At 41.1% G+C, this 18,258-nt stretch overlaps 1 long non-coding RNA gene across 1 annotated transcript in view; it reads left to right on the top strand.

Annotated features, from left to right (window-relative positions):
- Nucleotides 1-18,258, top strand: part of LOC146313625 (uncharacterized) — a 93,941-nt gene that overhangs the window by 5,624 nt on the left and 70,059 nt on the right. The window lies entirely within an intron of this gene.

Genomic DNA, 18,258 nt, shown 5'->3' with positions numbered 1-18,258 from the left:
AAAAAAAAAAATACCGTCAAATACCGTGAAACCGATATGATTTAAAAAAAAAAACGTGATATGAAAATTTGGTCATACCGCCCAGCCCTAGTTTGAGTTATTTTTTTCTTTGACTAACTGCAGAAGACATTTGGTGTTAGATTTATCTGTCTAGATTTAATTTAGAGTCTACAAAAAGGTCTAGTGTTAGCACTAGCATTGGCTAAACTCAGCTTACTTTGGGGTTAACTGCACTCACTGTTTCAGCAGTCAGGAAACAACACAGTAAAAAGTCACATTGCAATTATTTTGACTGAAATTGCGATATGTCATATGATTAGTGGAAATGATCAGTTTTGCATCACAGTTGTCATGCAGCGCTGCAGTACATCATTATAATGCTGTTTGCCCTTTTCAAAACATTGCAACTTCTTTCTGGTTCTGTGCTTTGGATATCACACTCAGCTATACTGTGATTTTATTGCAAATAATTGTGCAGCTCTCTAAAAAACAAGATTTCTTTTGTTTATTTCTTTGATTTCAACACAAACTGGACATGTCAGTAGTGAGTTTATGGCGTCCTTTCAAATTCTAATGCATATTATTAGATTTCTCTGACGTTGAAGCTGCAACTGACAGTCATTTTCATAATTTTTATTAAACATAAATCTGTTGACTCTTTTTGATGAATTATTGAATCATTTGGTCTATAAAATACTCAGTGTGGAGAAAGTGGAACCAGTGTTTGGTTGATGACTTTTTTTGTTGATTATTTAAATTGTTGTAACTCTTGATGGACTAAAAGATTCATGGACTCATTATTTGAGCAAAGGCTGCAACTAATGATTATTTTCATAGTCGATTTATTATTTTCTCAATTAACCGATGAATAGTTGTTTGTTTTAAATATTAAAAAACAAATGTGACAAATGTCAGTCAGTGTTTCCTGAAGTCCAAGATGACGTCCTCAAATATCTTCTTTTACTCACAACCCAACGGTTTTCAGTTTGCTGTCAGAGAAAAGTAAAGAACCCAGAAAATATTCACATTAAAGAAGCTGAAATCAGTTAAATCATTTCATTAATCTCGTCTTCTCGGCTCTGCTCCGCCTGTTTTCACATGTTTGGACCTGTGTTTTTCTCATACTTCATCATATAGAGACGTATTGGTGGACGTCCTCACACACTGTTTACAGATGTCCACATTATGTGTTTCTTTATATAACATGTTGTTTTTCTGTCTGATCCTGTCATGGAGGTCAAAGTTCAGACGTTTCTTTGTTAACCACGGAATATAAAGCAGGATTAACCCCCTCCCCCCTCAGTTCTCCTCCTCCACGCTGTCCTCTGTTGTTCCCTCTGACCGCGTGTGAAGGTGTTACCATCCCAAACGTCTCTTTGTGTCTCCTGAACTCTGAGTGAGCACCTGCCTCACAAATCTGTCACCACACCGGCCGGCCGCTGACCGCTGCCCGGCCTTTGTGTGTGTGTTAACCTCGGGGTGCGTTTGGACACAATAACCTGCGGGTCCCCGGTGGGCGGGCGGACGGCGGACAGGCAGCGAGGAGGAGGAAGCGGAGAGAATAATGTTATTCCAGCGCAGGAAGATTAGCGGCGTCGCTGTGAAAGCCTCCAAACTGCCGCATGTCATCAGCCATTATGTTCTGTGAGCAAATCTGAGCCGCGGGACTCGCCTTTTGTTCTAATCCTCTGTGTGTGTGTGTGTGTGTGTGTGTGTGTGTGTGTGTGTGTGTGTGTGTGTCTCTGTGTCTGTGGGTGTCTGTGTGTGTCTGTGTGTGTGTGTGTGTGTGTGTGTGTAATGCAGAAGCCAGAAAAGAGCGGTGGGATTGTGGTGACGTGTGTGTGTGTGTGTGTGTGTGTGTGTGTGTGTGTGTGTGTGTGTGTGTGTGTGTGTGTGTGTGTGTGTGTGTGTGTGTGTGTCTCTGTGTCTGTGTGTGTCTGTGTGTGTCTGTGTGTGTGTGTGTGTGTGTGTGTAATGCAGAAGCCAGAAAAGAGCGGTGGGATTGTGGTGACATGTGTGTGTGTGTGTGTGTGTGTGTGTGTGTGTGACTGCAGGAAACATGCCTTCCCTCCTGCTCACTTCCTTTATGTCTCGTCTCTCTGAGCAGGAAAGTCATTCGGAGGAAGTAAGGAAAGGAAGAGAGGGAGGGAAGTGAAGGAAATAAGGAGACAGAAGTAAACTTTCATATCTTAAAGTGAAACAAAGACATGAAGGATTTTAACAGGCAGTAAAACCTGCAACACTATTGATTAGAGCTGCAGTGATTAGTCCATTTATCGATTAATCAATGGAAATAAAATTAGTTTCTAAATATTTTGATAATCAATGAATTGTTTCAGTCAAACATCGTCTGGTTGCAGCTTCTTTTCTTTGTCATTTCTGACAGTAAATGAAGAGTCTTTGGGTTTTAGACATTTGAAGACGTCACCTTGGGCTCTGAGACATTAAACTAAACATTTCTCACAGTCTCAGTTTTATAGACTGAATTATTAATTGATTAATTGTTAATCAGCAGCTTGAAAATATTCATTAATGGCCGTACTGTTGATTAATATGACTAATATTAAGTCTCTCCAGGATTTGGTGGACTGTCTTTGGGATTGTTGCAGCTTTTCTAAAAAAAAAATGTGATGCATGTTGAGATGTTTGCAGACATTGTTCTGAAATTAAATTGCAGGAAGAAGTGAAAGTTCCAAAAGAAAGTTGTAATTTTTTTGTATAATTCATTAAAAGTTCTAAGTAACGTCAGCAAAAAGGCTCATGTTTACAAAAACTCACACAAATTGCTTTATTTGCAGACAAAGAAGTGCAGCTGGAGATTATTCCATCCAGACTCTTCTCAGAGCCTCCTGCTCACCTGTGCTGTTGGAGGCGGGGCTTAGTGAAGGGTCAGTTACTAACAAAGATAAACCTCTTCAGTCTCACAAAATGAAAAAAAAAGACAGACATAGAGAGACATACATGTATGACTTCAGCGTGGTTGACTGCTGTGTTTGGTGGAACTCGCAGGTAACTTCAATGATTGGTCAAATTTGATGAAAAGTTGCGTCGTGGTGATTGGACAAAATTGCAAGGCCATGCAGATTTCACAGGTTTTGGCTGAATTCCATTAATCGTTGCAATCGTAACTTCCTGGAGGAGCCGTCAAGTTGCTAACTGCACTTTAAACAGAAAAGAATGAAGAGTTCTCAGGACTAAAACTATTATCAGAACACATCTGATATCTGGGAACGAATCCTGAATAGATTCAGCAGTCAGTGCTAAAAATCATCACTGATAAATGTATACATGTTTTTTTTTTCAACTGATCAATTAATTGTTGAATTGATTAAATGTCATCACAGGAGTCCAACAAATGTCTTGTTTTTTTTAAACGCCACCAAAATTCAAATGTTCTTCACATGATAGAAGCATTAGATGATGTGTGACTGTGTGTGTGTGTGTGAGTGTGTGTGAGAGAGTGTGTGTGTGTGTGTGTGTGTGTGTGTGTGTGTGTGTGTGTGAGTGTGAGTGAGGCTCAGCTCAGTAACAGGTGCTTTAAAGTCGCCTCAGAGGCGGTTTGATGATCCGTGCTGCAGCAGCCAGGACGCCTGGCTTCAGTCCGGTCCTGAGAATCAGCCGTTGAGGCCAAATCGCTGCTATAATCGGCCTGAAAATACGACTCCTGTCCTGAGGCCTGAGCTTTACTGCCAGACCTCCCCGCCTCCCCACCATCATATCACACTGTAATTGTATTTGACAGTAGCTCTGACAGATTAAGTGCCTGTATTATAGAAGCCGATCGTCTCGCTGCCTCAGGTGCCGTCTTTGTGTTTTCTCTGCTAAACTGTTGTGTTGCTGCTAAATCCGCTGTTTGACTGCGAATAGTTGGCGTTTCCCTTTTGTTCTCCGCCTCATGTCGGGGGTTTCTCTCTGAACTCTGAACTGGTGAGAGGTTTGTGATTCCACTATCGTCATTTCTTCCTCCTTTGACCACAGTGAAGCTAATAAGCAGAAGATTGATGTCGTACTGGAACTGTGTGGTTGTTTGTTGTTTAATGAGAAAAAGATAACCATTACATACACATGCTGCAGCATTTTTACAAAATAAAAGGCACAAATGATGAAATAAGTCAGTGAAAAGGTGATAAATACAGACAAAAAGCTGTAAATGTACATAAATAAGATAGAAAAAGATTATTCACCAAGGAGAAGTTTACTTTACACACATCAGCTGGTTCCCTGAGTGTCTCTGATCGACTAACATTACAACCGTCTCATTGTCTTCTTGTTGAGTTTTATCAATTTATTCTTTATTAGTTTGATTTGCTCGACCCTCCCATGTATTTACCAGCCGCCGTGCAGATAATACTCTGCCTGTGTCCTCATAGTTTCCATCAAGTAGAGTACAGATGGCAGAACACACATGCAAGTCTCCATCACAGACACAGTGGTGTTAATTAGCTGACAGATAATTAGGGTTAGAGAGTGTGTGTGTGTGTGTGTGTGTGTGTGTGTGTGTGTGTGTGTTGAACCTCTGGGGTTTGTTAGGTTTCCTCTCTCTGTCTCCTAACAGAACAGTAGTGTGATACGTTTATTAGAGATTTCCATTCCAATCAAGTTTTTATTCTTAGATTTATATTTATGTTTATGTTCATTAAAAATGTATCTGATACACTGAAGTAACAGCTGGAGCCTTTAATCTGACAAACATTATTAAATAATGTTTCACACTGATCTGTGGAGATGAGTGCAGTAAAGAAACACAGTAGAGTTTGATAAAGACATGCAGTAGAGTCACGATGAACATTTGCAGCTCATGTTGGTCAGAATGCACTGATTTATTGGACGATGTTTGTCGACCGCAGCCTCTGAGACGACACTGACCGACTGCTGGACAAACTGTGATTTTAAACAGATATCATCCGTACATGTTGGTTTGTTTTGTGTCCAGCAGGAACAGTGAAGTGTGTTGTCGGCCGTTATTTGTGCTGTAATTTGCCAAGAGTTAAGTGTTTGTATTGGAGCAACGTGCTGCTCTCAGCTGAACTTCAGAGCAGTTTTTGTCCCCCGTCTCCTCGGTGGAGTCGTGTTACACTCGTTTTCTCTGCGTCCTCTATCAGCTTCATTAGTGCGGAGAGGAAGAGACGAGTTTCACTGATGTTATAAACTCCAGAAGGTTGCATCAGGCCACACACACACACACACACACACACACACACACACACACACACACACACACACACACACACAGGGGTATGAAATAGTGAGGTCATGTCGGGAAAACCAGAGCACCCTGACACACACACACATTCAGAGTACAGCTGAGTGTGTGTGTGATGTTTTTGCAGCGCTCAGCGAAACAAAACGAGGGAATCAAGAAGACAGGAAGTTCTCAGACCTTTAATCTGTGTGTGTGTAGGTTTGATTTTCACTCCCTCTCCTCCCTGTTTCCTGCCCGTCTCTGTGGCTGCAGGCTGCCGTGGTGTGATGAATCAAACATACCTGGCGGGGATGAGCGTTGCCTTCCTGTTGCCTCTTTTCTCCTCCTGTCTCCTTTCTCTCTCTCTCTCTTCTCTTCATCTCTTCCCGTCTTGACACTTTTTGGCAAAATGCAGTGTAACTGTGACGCAACACGATGAAAACTGTCGAGGTCTCAGAGAGGATTTGGGTCACGTTGAAAAAATAAGAACTAGAATTTACAGTTTGATTTTAAAAAAGGCAGTAAGTGTCAGTGACGGGGTTATTCAGTCGACAAGTTTTCTGACGCTTTGAATAACAGAAGCACTCGACTCAAGGACCACTTACTTTGTTGGTTTGGAGCTTTTCAGTGTGTTAGTTTCAGTCCTTATCTGCAGATTGGTCACAGCAGTTCCACAGTTGCTCAGAATAATTAGTCTGGAAGCTTCCAGTCCATTTTTAAAGGGGCGTTATCAACATGCACAGGTCAAAATTATGGATGGAATTTGATAGACTTAAAACCAATCAGAGAAACAAAATGTGACGTGACGTATTGCTGCTAAACAGCAAACTAGAATATGTTTCTGAAAACACTGCAGGTGAGAAACGAGCAATATAGTAACAGAATCTTGATCAATAATCGAGCAGCACTGACACTTTGACAGTTTCATGCAAGACGGTCAGATTTGTGAAATCACATGAGAAGGCTTCAAGGTCATTGTTTGTGCAGCCAATCAGCATCCAAGGAGGAACTAGTGGCAGCTATGGTCGTGGTTTTAGGTGTGACAACAGCAAGAAGTGTGATCTGATTGGCTGAATTTAGCTTGTGATAGACGTGATAGACGTTTAAAAGGACGACTTCCCAGATGGTTCTGTGTAACAAACCATCTGGTCGTTCATTGGATAGACCTACTAGTATCTTTTGATGTGCAGAGATCAGGTGACCTTCATCGTCATGGTGACAGTAAGACAAGAAAATATCATGGTTCTGGTTAAAATAAGTACATTAGATAGATAAAAGTTCAGTTACATGCATAAGTTTGGAGCAGCGGGTGTTTCTTTTTGGGAAATGGACTTTCAGTCCAATGAAGCCTTTTTTCAGAAATTATTGTAAATTAACCAACAAACAAAATGTATAAAAGAGGAATGAGATCACTGATGCTAATGCTAATGAAACAGAAGCTAACCAGGGAGTCAGACAGGACTTTGGTTTTATAATTCCTCCTCTGAGTCTGAGACTAATGTGGAAGTTTAACGCGGTTGTCATGGTTACTCACTCTGTGTTTATTTATCATCTCATCTTGTTGTTTGGTCGTGATGCTGCTGCTGAATTTTTATTTGCTGTCTTTCTCTTGTTGCTTTCTTAGCGGTGTTAATTTATTCGAGCCTCAGGTTATCACACTGTGTGTTTGTAACGTCTGAATCATGTATGAATGCTAAACAACTGCTGCATAATACATTAAATGCTCACATGCATATTTAACATCAGAGCAACAGTCCGACGGTGTTGGGAGATGGTCTGGTGTTCACACTCGGATCAGTTTCAGGACGGTGGACAGCTGCTTGTTGACAGACGGACAGACGGTGGACAGTGAGGTGGTCTCTGAGCTGCTGGACTCGCTCTCTGTGTTTGTGTGTGTGAACATCTGACAGTCAGACTGAATTACTCTTTTGTTTTTCATTTTATTAATTCACTGCGTCGCTGCTGTCATTATCATCCAAAGATATTTAATTTGTTCGAGTTTGGCCTCAGAATTCTGGATTCTGATTGGCAGGGTCAGATTACTACTAATTACAACTAATTTACCCAAAATACATATCGAAAACTTGTCTCATTAATATCTCAAACTCCATGTCAGCTGACTGATCAGAAAAATACTGGACTTCAAATTCAAAAGGAGCTGTGATGCAGATTAATTTAATAACTAATCACTGTGTCCACCTTCACTGAACTGGACATTCAGGATTTTCACTTCAAACTTAAACCAGTTCTGACATGAAGTTATTTCATCACTGAAATGCATCACAGACAGTCTGTAACTTTAGTTTCAGCCATTTCTGTCTCATATGTGGCTGATAAAGTGAACAGGAAGCACAAAACAGCAGGAAGATGAGGCATGGTGATGAAGAAACTGCAGGAGGACAGGTTGCTGCTGTCTCTCTGCTGCAGGAGGAGGACAGGTCGCTGCTGTCTCTCAGCTGCAGGAGGAGGACAGGACACTGCTGTCTCTCAGCTGCAGGAGGAGGACAGGACACTGCTGTCTCTCAGCTGCAGGAGGAGGACAGGTCACTCTGTGCTTCACTTCCAGCTGTCATGTGGAGCAGTTTGTCCCGCTGTGAGAAGTCATGTCCAGTTTGTGGAGCTGCAGACGGTCACTTTAGATGATCGTGGGTCGTGTTCCTCTGTGCAGCTTGTTCTCTGGGTGCAGCAGTTCGTAGCGGCGTGTTGAGGTACGATATGCATAGATAGAACACAAGTACCCATAATGCAAATCATGACATTTTTGGGGTGAAGACTTGTTTTAAGGTGAGGGTCAGCATCAGGTCAGTGGTTGTTATGGTTACTGTCAGGGTGCATCTGCAGCAAAGGAGTCCAGATTAATTTAATGTCCTCTGAAGAAATGGAAACATGAATCTGTGTGAACGTGTTAATTGTCGACACGTCTCCTCTCTTTCTCTCTTTCAGCTCATATTGACTGAAACACCTTCCAACATGGCCGCCTGCCAAGTGCACACACACACACACACACACACACACACACACACACACACACACACACACACACACACACACACTCTGGTGTCCTCACAGATGCAGATAAACTTTGTTTTTGTGTTGTTCAATGAAACTTTTCTGACTTCAAACTTAAAAACATTTTAAACTCTTTTTTTTTTCTGTTGGTTTACTGCCCACTAGAACACACACACACACACACACACACACACACACACACACACACACACACACACACTGCACACACACACACACACACACACACACACACACACACACACACACACACACACACTGCACACTGTGCCAGGTGACCTCTGTGTCTCTATGAAGCTTCTCTTCCTGCTCTATTGATCAGCTGCTGGCAGCAACACAACACACACACCGGCCTCTCTCCAGGTGTGTGTGTGTGTGTGTGTGTGTGTGTGTGTGTGTGTGTGTGTGTTGCTGACAGCTGGCTCACAGCAGTCACAAACTTCCTGCTGCCTGCAGAGGAAGAATCAATAGTTTGGCAGGAAGATGTTTTCTGACACATTAATCTGTTACAGTTACACAAATAAATATATCAAAAATAACATGAAGACAAGAAATAAACATCATTTGATATTTTATGAGTAAAAATGCAAGATTTGAAGATTTGAAGTTGAACGTGACAGAATGAGAGATGTTAGATGGACACAAGTGAAGAGGAGTGAGAGACATGATGTCCTTTAAAGGAGAGATCTGATTGGAGGATTTTGTTGACTCTCTGGTTGGTTTGTTGATGTCGACAAACATTTTCCATGTCAGAGATGGTTAAAGAGAAAGAACTGACAGTTTGATCACATGATCAGACCTTGGAAGCAGCAGTTTGCGTCAGATTCGGGAGTCTTTCGTCTCTGTGACTCTCGTCTCCAGAGTTTTCTGTGTGACTGATGACTGGAGCTGCAACGAAGAAGAATCGATTCATCAGTTTCACAAGTTTTGTTAAGTCTCATTTCTCTGATTTCAGCTTCTTAAATGTGAATATTTTCTGGTTTCTTTACTCCTCTCTGACGGTAAACTGATGATCTTTGAGTTTTGAGGACGTCATCTTGGACTTATATTTGTCCACTCACCCAACCTTAACACGTAGTATTTCCATTCTGCGAGTGAAGACCTTAAATCTAACTGATGACCCGTCTTCTCTTCTCAGAGGTCCAGTCCTCGACATGTTGTGGTGCATCTGACCCTCAGATCAGTAAACCTGGCAGAAACACTGAGCGCTGTTTGCTGGAGGTGCAAATCAAACATTTATTTGCTCTTAGATGTCAGTGATTTGCTTTTGCTTTTTGTTCCTCTTGTAAAATCCAACTCAGTGGCGTCGTGATGCACACGAGCTTCTCTGAAGAGTTAATGAACTCATTCTGATGACGGTGTCTTAACTTTGTCTGTATGTGTTTGCTGCGTGTATGTGAGTCAGCGAGATTCAACCAATTAGGCGCCAGCGACAGCTCATAGAGGAGATGAAGACGCTCAAAAATAAAAAAAACCAAGTGATTTTTGAATCCAAGAGCATCACAGCCTGAGACCAAGACATCAGAGACAGGATGAACTCTGTGTGTGTGTTTTGTGAAGAGGAGCTGCTTAATGACGGCGCAGGACCACAAACTGAGACCGGAGGCGTTTCAGGCAGAGAGGAGAGCGAGGAGGTGAGCCTGAAGGCATCTCAGAGGCAGGAGGAGCACGTTCAGGACAGACGGCCGAGAAAATACTCAAATACTCAAATACAGACGTTAGAAAGGAGAAAGTTAGAAAGTCTGACAGTGTTTGTGCTGTTTTCACTCCACTGAAGAAGATCAGTAACACTTCACTTTCCAGGTCCTTAATTTAATGGTAAATAGGTGGTAATTACCACATAATATCTCTGATATTTATTAGAAATTATCCACTAATTTCATGGTCAATTATGTGATAATTAGTAAGTACCATTTTCATGTAGTTAGTTGTAATTACAAAGCAACATGTTTGACATTTTGCTGAATTTACCTGCAGATTTCATGGTAAGTGTGTGATCGTTCACAATGAAAAGTGACTCTTATGAATTATCACATTCTTACCATGAAATATGGAGGTAATTTGTGGTTAAATTCAGAGACGTTTCTAATATTTTCCTCAGTAATTACCACCTATTTAGTATGAAATGATGGGACCTGGAAACTGAAGGTCTTTCACAGATTGTTATGTTGTTTCAAAATAAGAGATTCCAGCTGAGACAGCAGGAATTTGATAAAATGCTTTTAATCTGAAGCTTAAAGGTAGAACAAGTGATTCTGGAGAAAGATAGTAAATGAGACAAAACAGTCCGATATCTTCCTCCAGAATCACTGAACACAAACTTTTCAGGTCAGGACTCATAAAAACATGTTAACTGCTGATATGAAGCTGCTTTCTGACTCAAATAAAGAGAGTTACTGAAAAAGACGGACAGTCTTCCTGATAATAACAGCTGTAGTGAGTTTTTGTGTGATTAAGGTCTGGACAGGAGTAAATATTCGTTGTGAGAACGGGACGGTTCTGGTGTGACTTTATAAAGCTGGAGAGTCTCTGCAGGAGACTCACCAGATGTCTTATTAACTGCAGCAGATTCACAGTTTGACTGAAACAAACAGCAGAGACAGAAAAAAAAACTGCAGGACAGCAGCTGTGTTTGTTTGTCTTCGACATCTGCTGAGAGAGACGGAGAGACGGAGGGACGGATACCAAAAAGTTTTCATGCTCAGAGTAGGTGGAGGGTCGAAGCAGTGATGAAGGCTGAGGTAAACAGTGGGACGACCTCCTCCTCCTCCTCCTCCTCCTCTTCTTCTTCTCAAACAAACAAGAATTAAAGGACGTTCTGTGTTGACGCTGCCGTTTGTCCAAGGCTCCGTCTGATAGGTCAAATGTTTGCACGCTGAGTTTGAGTCCATGTGTCCAGAATTTTAACTTTTTCACTTATGAAAAAAACTCTGACCAAACATATTGTTTACTAGACTTTAGTCTTTAATTATTTAAAAAATGCTGCAACGTGAAAATGATCCCAGAGGTCCTTGAACCTGTTCAGTAAGTTTCTTTACTTCTCTCTGACAGTAATTTGCAGACGTCATCTTAGACTTTGAGAAACACTGATCAACATTTTTCACCATTTTCTGACATTTTAAAACAAACAACTACTAATCAATAAAATGAGAAAATAATCAACCACTTAATAAATAAATAGTAGTTAGTTGCAGTCCTAAACGATTTAAGACTTTTGAAACTAGAATGTTTAAAGTCTGCTTCTGCAGAAATGAACGAGATATGGTTATGAGTTTAGTTGTAATTGTAACGAGGTTATTTTAGCGGTCGGAGGTGGTCGATCCTCTGAACGCTGTCAGATGTGACTGAAACTCTGAATCATGTTTACAAGGAAGTCAAGTTGTGTTGTAGAGAATCCCAACATGTATTTCCTGTTCCAATCTTCAGGTGAAAACATGGATCTTGACCACCGCAGATGATTTTCTCAGAAAGCTTCTTTTGATTTTTCTGATCAAAGTGTTTTTTTCGTCAGCCTGCAGGAAGCTGAATTATTCACTCAGAAACCTGCTGATGGAGAGAAAAGAAGAAACTCATTTGCATGAAATGTTTCTGCGGTTTGTGTGCGAGAGCGGCCTGACAGTCAGAAAAACGATTTCTAAAGTAAACTGCAGCGCTCAGAGGAAAATTAGAGGAGCGGAGACAAGAAAATGAGGAGGAAGAGGAGGAAGAGGAGCAGAGATGATGGGGGACGGACATTAACATGAAGAGAGAAATAAAGGGGACATTTTTCTTCCATCAGTCAGTCAGCTGCTGATCCTGTTTCCTCCTTCACAAACTCAATGAACTGCTGCCGTTTTCTAATTTAACTCAACAAACAGGAGGGAAGTCACCTGATACACGACCAAATAAGGTCAACGTACATGAGATCAGCACACGTTTACACCTGATCCAGGATATGTTTCTCTATTTCATGTTAAATTACCCTCAGTTTTTTTTCAATCTGCAGACAAATCACACAGCTTTGCAGTTTTGAATAGTGTGCAGTTTACATTAAGGTGATATGAAAATAAGTTCAATTATGTTGAATTAAGATGAAGGTTTAGTCTGGATTTCACCTCCTTTACTTTGTTGTGATGGTATCTGAGGCTGAGAAAGGTCAGTGTGTATTTATTCAGTCTCATTTCACTCACTGTTTATTCAACCTCAACTTCAGGAAACATTTTCTTTGCTTTGTGAAGCTTCTCTGTTTGTGCACGTGCAGCTGGTTCAGAGTCTGACGGTTGTAAATGCCTCACAGACGGACAGGCGACTCTTCTGCAACACATTTTATCCACCATGTTAGAGTTGACCTCAGGGTTGAGAGGTCAGAGGGTCAGGAGGACGCTGCTCTGCTCTCCTTCAGAATAAGAGCTCTGCTTTGAGTCTTCATGATGTCTGGACAAACTAGACATGGCAGCTTTACTTGTACAGCGTATTTCCAGCACAGAGGCAAACCAAAGTGCTTTAAATTAGCAAAGAAAAGCATCAGAACCACTTTTAGCAGCCTGAGAACCGAGCAGCGTCGGGGAGAAGTCCTACAAACAGCAGAAGAATGGCTACAAGTAGGTAGAACTCCAAAATGTCTTCTCTAAAATATAACACACTTAAAAATGATAAAAAAGAAGAAATGTAAAAGAAGAACGTCAGGCTGCCAAAAGTATTGATACTTCAGTATTTTTTGAAAAGTAGTTCCTGGGACTAAATGTTCCTGGTGCTTTGGGTGAAAACGCAGCTGATGTATTTGATCCTCTCGTATATCTTGTTTTCTTTTTGTTTGTTTTTTTGATCTGATTGGTTGATGACAGACCGTTCATCCAATAAACTTTCATGTATTTTTTGAAGGTACCTGCCCTTTTTTTAAACTAAGGATGGTTGTGTGTTTTTTCCAGCTGCTTCAGTCTGATGGTGGTTCTGACTGGAGGTTCTAACATCTGACTGCTGCCTTAACATCCAAAGGTTCCTGCAGGGTTCTGCACAGAGCGCTGAGTGTTAGTTTTCTTGGCTTAGATCAGAATCTATTAAAACAAACAGAACAAACTTGGCTTTTCGTCCTTGCAGCTCAGGAATCAAGCTGAGCAACAACTTTATTTCTGTCTGAATAAAACTTTTCCAGTTATTTACTCGCTCTGAGCGTTGGGGACTCGTAGTTTTCCTTGTCAGTGTGCAGAGTCCTCAGTAATAAAAACAACAGTTGAACCATATTTATTGTCTCTATCAGGACAGCTGGTCGACTTCCTGCTGTGAGAGAAAAGTTCTCCGGTCCTCTCGTGGGGATGTGAGGATCGTGGGCGCTGTGTGAAAATTCACAGCCGAGGTGTGAATATTGATACTGAAAGTTTTGACACAATAGTACAACTTTTTACTTCCTTTTATATCAAAATATCCTCCAATAAGTAAAACAGTAAATCAGAGAGAAGTGGAGTCCATAAAAGGCTGAGAGGAATCTTAAATACCAACAGTGAGTGTTCGAGTGTTATGACAGATTTGATTCAGTCAGTGGAGTTTTATTGTGTTATTGATCAGTGGACTGTGAGTCCATGCAGGAGTGTTATTGAATTAAAATCAAGTGTCTCATGGTCTAAATGCTTTTTACAGTGTTTATGCTTCTCAATGAGAACATCTTTCACCTATAAATCATGTTCTTGGCTTTCAGTAGTTTTTAGATTGATTCCTTTCCTTTCACACGGATGTTGATTTCACTTCGTTTCTATAAAAATCTACCTGCAGATGCCTGAAACTTAAATCACTGATTGAATAATTGTAAACTCATTGTTTGCATCAGTTGGGACGTGTAACTTTGGACCGATGTTAAAAACTTTCAAACCGGTTCGACAGAAAGCCAAACCGGACCAGTGATACCAACCTTCACCACTTGGTGCTGCGTGTGACTCAGCAGCAGCGTGGTAAGAACCCCTGCAGAGTGGAGCTGTCGGTCAATGACTGCAGCCAAAATTCAACACTAACATGCAGTTTAGTCTGTTAAAACAATACGTGAAATTTTGTTGGTGTTTTCTAAACCAGTAGTGTGCGAGGTGCATCATATTTCCAACACAAGGCTTCAGACTTCTGCTTCGTTTCCGTGCTAATTCACTTCCCAGCAATTTATTTTACAAAGTAGTTCTGAAGTGACCATGACGTGACATCACGGACTCTGCAGCGCCGTCTGCTCAGCTGTCAAACCCTCAGTGTTTCTAATGTCTTAAATATGGTGGTTTATGTTTGGGATTGTCATTTTTGTGCTGGTTTGATCATTTCTGGACTGGAGTATGTTCAACTTTTTGTTGAACGTCATGAAAGTCGGGCTGTGACAGCTGTGTTCCTGCAGTAACATGGCCGCCTGCTGCGCGGCTTCAGCTCATTGGTGGCATTGTTGCAAATTTTACTTTGTAGAGTCAATCTGAGATCAGAGCTCTGATTGGCTGAAAGACTCAACCCAAGACATCACGGGACTGCCAGAAGACAACATGTCAAAAACAACAGAAACGTTGATAAATGATCTCTGAAGACATTCATTCATTTCTTTATCATTATGGATTCATTTAATAAAATCTCTACAACAGACTGAAGTTCATCGTTGGATTTCAAAGGTTCCTGCGAGTTGACGGTTCTGACCTGAGTTTCTACAATGAAGCAGACCAGACATTTTTCAGAACTTTCTGACAACAAATAATAAATCAATTAAATATTCTTTAAATTGCAGCTCACCATGACATAATGACACCTGCTCACTGAGGCCACTGCCAATAAAAGTGATGATAAAAGTTGCATTTTTTTCATTTTTTTTAAAAGGTCTCAGTTCAACAGCTCACTTTTGAGTTTCGAGGACTGTTGAAGAGTCCTTGAATGCACAAAGAGCAGAACTGAATTCAGCTGCATGAACTCAACTATAATGTAACATAAAAAATACTCGATTTAACACAGACTGTGATGGATTTCTGTCTGATGAGTTTCAAGTGTCTGGATGGCGGATCTTTATGAAACCAGCAGCAGCCTAAAAGAAAGGAAACCAGAGACTGACGCTGGAAGACAAAACCGCTGTAATCCTTCTAAAACTTTTAATCAGCTGCAAAAAAAAAAAACTTCACTCCAACGTGAACCTGAATCTCTTGTTTTTGTCTTGTTTGCTGAAGCTCGTCCTTTAATTTGAACTGTCTGAAACATTAAATGCTTCTGCAGATCATAAAGTCCATCTGCCTCCCAGCAGCCTTGTGGTGTTTTAGCTGCTCTGACTGCAGTATGGATCCGATTCAGAACCTGTGAAGGTCTCGTCTTCGTGCTTTCGGGGGGGACGTACGGTCGGACAGACAGACGAAGGAGCTGAAGCCTTGAAGAATATTTTGGAGAGAGATGTTCACTGCAGGGCATCATTTGTTTCTCCTCTTCATTCCTCTTCCCTCCTTTTTGCCTCAGGATCCGTTCTCTTGTGTTTCTCTCTTGTTTTTTGGTGTTGAATTCATTACAAATTCTGACAGTTTGCTGTTTTTCCTCTAAACTTTTGTTAGCCGAACTCAGCACACTGCAGGCTCAGGGAGGGAGATGTCGATCCCAGCAGTTTGTTCTGCAGTAAAATATCTTCACATCAATTTTCATGACATTTGGTTCAGACAGTCATGGTTCCCACCCACTCAGCATGGATTTATTGATCAAACAAGGTCCTGATGTCTTGGTTCAAACTGGCCTGAATGTTGTCGACCAATCAACAGAATTTCTTTAATCTGCATAAACTCTTCACTTCATGTTGAAATACAATCATTTAAACAGTAAAGAATCCTCCGCAGCATTTCGCCTTTAACAAATATTGTGCATCGATTTGAAATTTGAAAACTGTTGTTAGCATGTTGTTGGCATGTTGTTAGCATGTTGTTAGCATGTTGTTAGCATGTTGTTGGCATGTTGTTAGCTGCCTACAGCCTACAGGCTGTCTTCCTGACTTGTTAGAGGTATTAATGGATCCATGCACTGATTTTAAAATTAGATTCACTTTTCAAAATAAAATGTACAGTGATGGCTGTAATGAGTTCATCACGTTTATCATCACAGCTGCATCGCTACACTGACGTAAAGTTTTCTGTCGTGGAAACTGTACGAAAGCTCTGGATGTGTCAGTGAGAGCTGATTTGTCTTCGGTGTTGTAAAGCAGCGTGCTGATTGGCCGACTGTGCGGCTGAAGGTGTGTTGTTGTTGTGCAGGTAGAGTTTTAGTTTGTGAGTCTGTGTTTTCATGTTCTGCCTGTCTGCTCTCACACACAGAGACATCCATCCTCACTTTCTTCTCTCTTGCTGTCTTGTTTTTGTTCTCGTTCTGCTTCCCTGCACAGACCCCTCCCCCCACCCCAACACACACACACACACACACACACACACACACACACACACACACACACACACACACACACACACACACACCCCTCCATCTCATATCCTCTCCCAGCCTGCACGGTGTCACTGAGGTTTCAGTAAATTGTGTCTGTGAGATGAAGACAGATGAATTTGTGCAGAGCGAGCGGGAGGTCGACCTCGGTGCCGCGGCGGTCTTCCCCTCAGACGTGTGTCCTGCAGCTCTCTGAGATTTCATTTGTCTGACCTTTACATGATGCTGGAATCCATCCAGCAGCTCAGAGACTGAGTAAAGCAGGACGAGGTGAAGGCGAGCAATGACAAACTGTTTCTGACACTTTCACAGCTCTGCAGCTGAATCTCCCATCATTCCACCAAACTTTAATGTCTGACTGTGTCTGAACTGGTCTGAGTTCAGAGTAGAGCTGCACCATTAATCACAACATTATCAAAATAGCAATATGGCCAAGTGCGATATCCAAATCACAGAACCAACCCTTGACAAAGGAAAAAAAAATAGTAACAAACAGCATCAGTTAGCTGCAGAGATGCTGTTGCACAAAACATGTTTGTTTGGTACAGACGCCAACAAACATCACATCATCACAATTTTAATGTTTTTTTTTCACTAAAAATAAAAATTGTGACGCAAAAATGATCATTCCTTATATATATTGCATATTACAATCAGAATTTCATTCAAATCAATTGCATCATGACATTATGTAACCTGCTTTAGATCTGTAATGAACAGTTGCTCTCATGGTTGATTAATTTGCTAATTATTTATTTCTATATGTATATATGTCAGAAAACTGCAAGAAATATTAATCACAATTTCCTCAAACCAAAGACTCATCAAATATCTTCTTGCACTCCAAGAGCCTAAATATTCTGTTTACCATGATGTAAAGCATTAAATCATTTATTAGTTATAAGTGGAGGCCGGGTCGGGAGATTGACATGTGAAGATGTTTAAAAAATGATGATACTGATATCAATATCTGTCTCCTTGAAGTGATACTGATAACCATAGAGTTGAATATTTTTTGAAACGATCGACTCCGTCAAACACACCCTCGACTTCTCCACACCGCAGACTGTGTGGGTTGCAGATGCTGAGGCAGCGAGCCAATCACACGTCACGTTAAATCGAAGAGCGCCTGCAGTCATTGACTGTGAGTGAAAATATGCAAATAATCACTTTTTTTTTCTAGATGTGGCTACAAAAAGGAAGGACCTGATTTATTGAGATCCTAAATAAAGAGTGTTAAACTGCGTGTTCATTCTAACACGTCACACATTTGGGTGGTGTGTGTTCTGCAGGTGATCAATGAAGAATAAGTGCATAAATGATGACGGTGCAAACACTGAAAGCAAATAAACTCATTACTGAACTACAGCAAAAAAAAAAGTCAAGACCAACAGATGAAATTAAGAGAAGATGGAAAGATATGAACAACACTGAGCTGATTAGAAGCTGCAGACAAAGTCACAGTCACAGCAGTTATTTTCAGGTATGATCCAGTAAATCAGTGTGTGATAAATGAACCTATATGGCAGAAATGCCCCGTATTGCATATTCATTAAGGCAAACATATTAAAGGGACAGTGCGTGTTGTCCTGCATCCTGAAAGATGTGCTCCGTTTTTACACACGGAAACCTTTAGTACATCAGGCCTCAACAGCCTGCTG

The sequence above is a fragment of the Lutjanus erythropterus genome, chromosome 16, assembly GCF_056507025.1.
Source record: "Lutjanus erythropterus isolate fLutEry1 chromosome 16, fLutEry1.hap2, whole genome shotgun sequence".
Taxonomy (NCBI): Eukaryota; Metazoa; Chordata; class Actinopteri; order Lutjaniformes; family Lutjanidae; genus Lutjanus; species Lutjanus erythropterus.
Note: the sequence above shows the minus strand (reverse complement) of the source record. Positions and strands in the feature narration are given on the sequence as shown.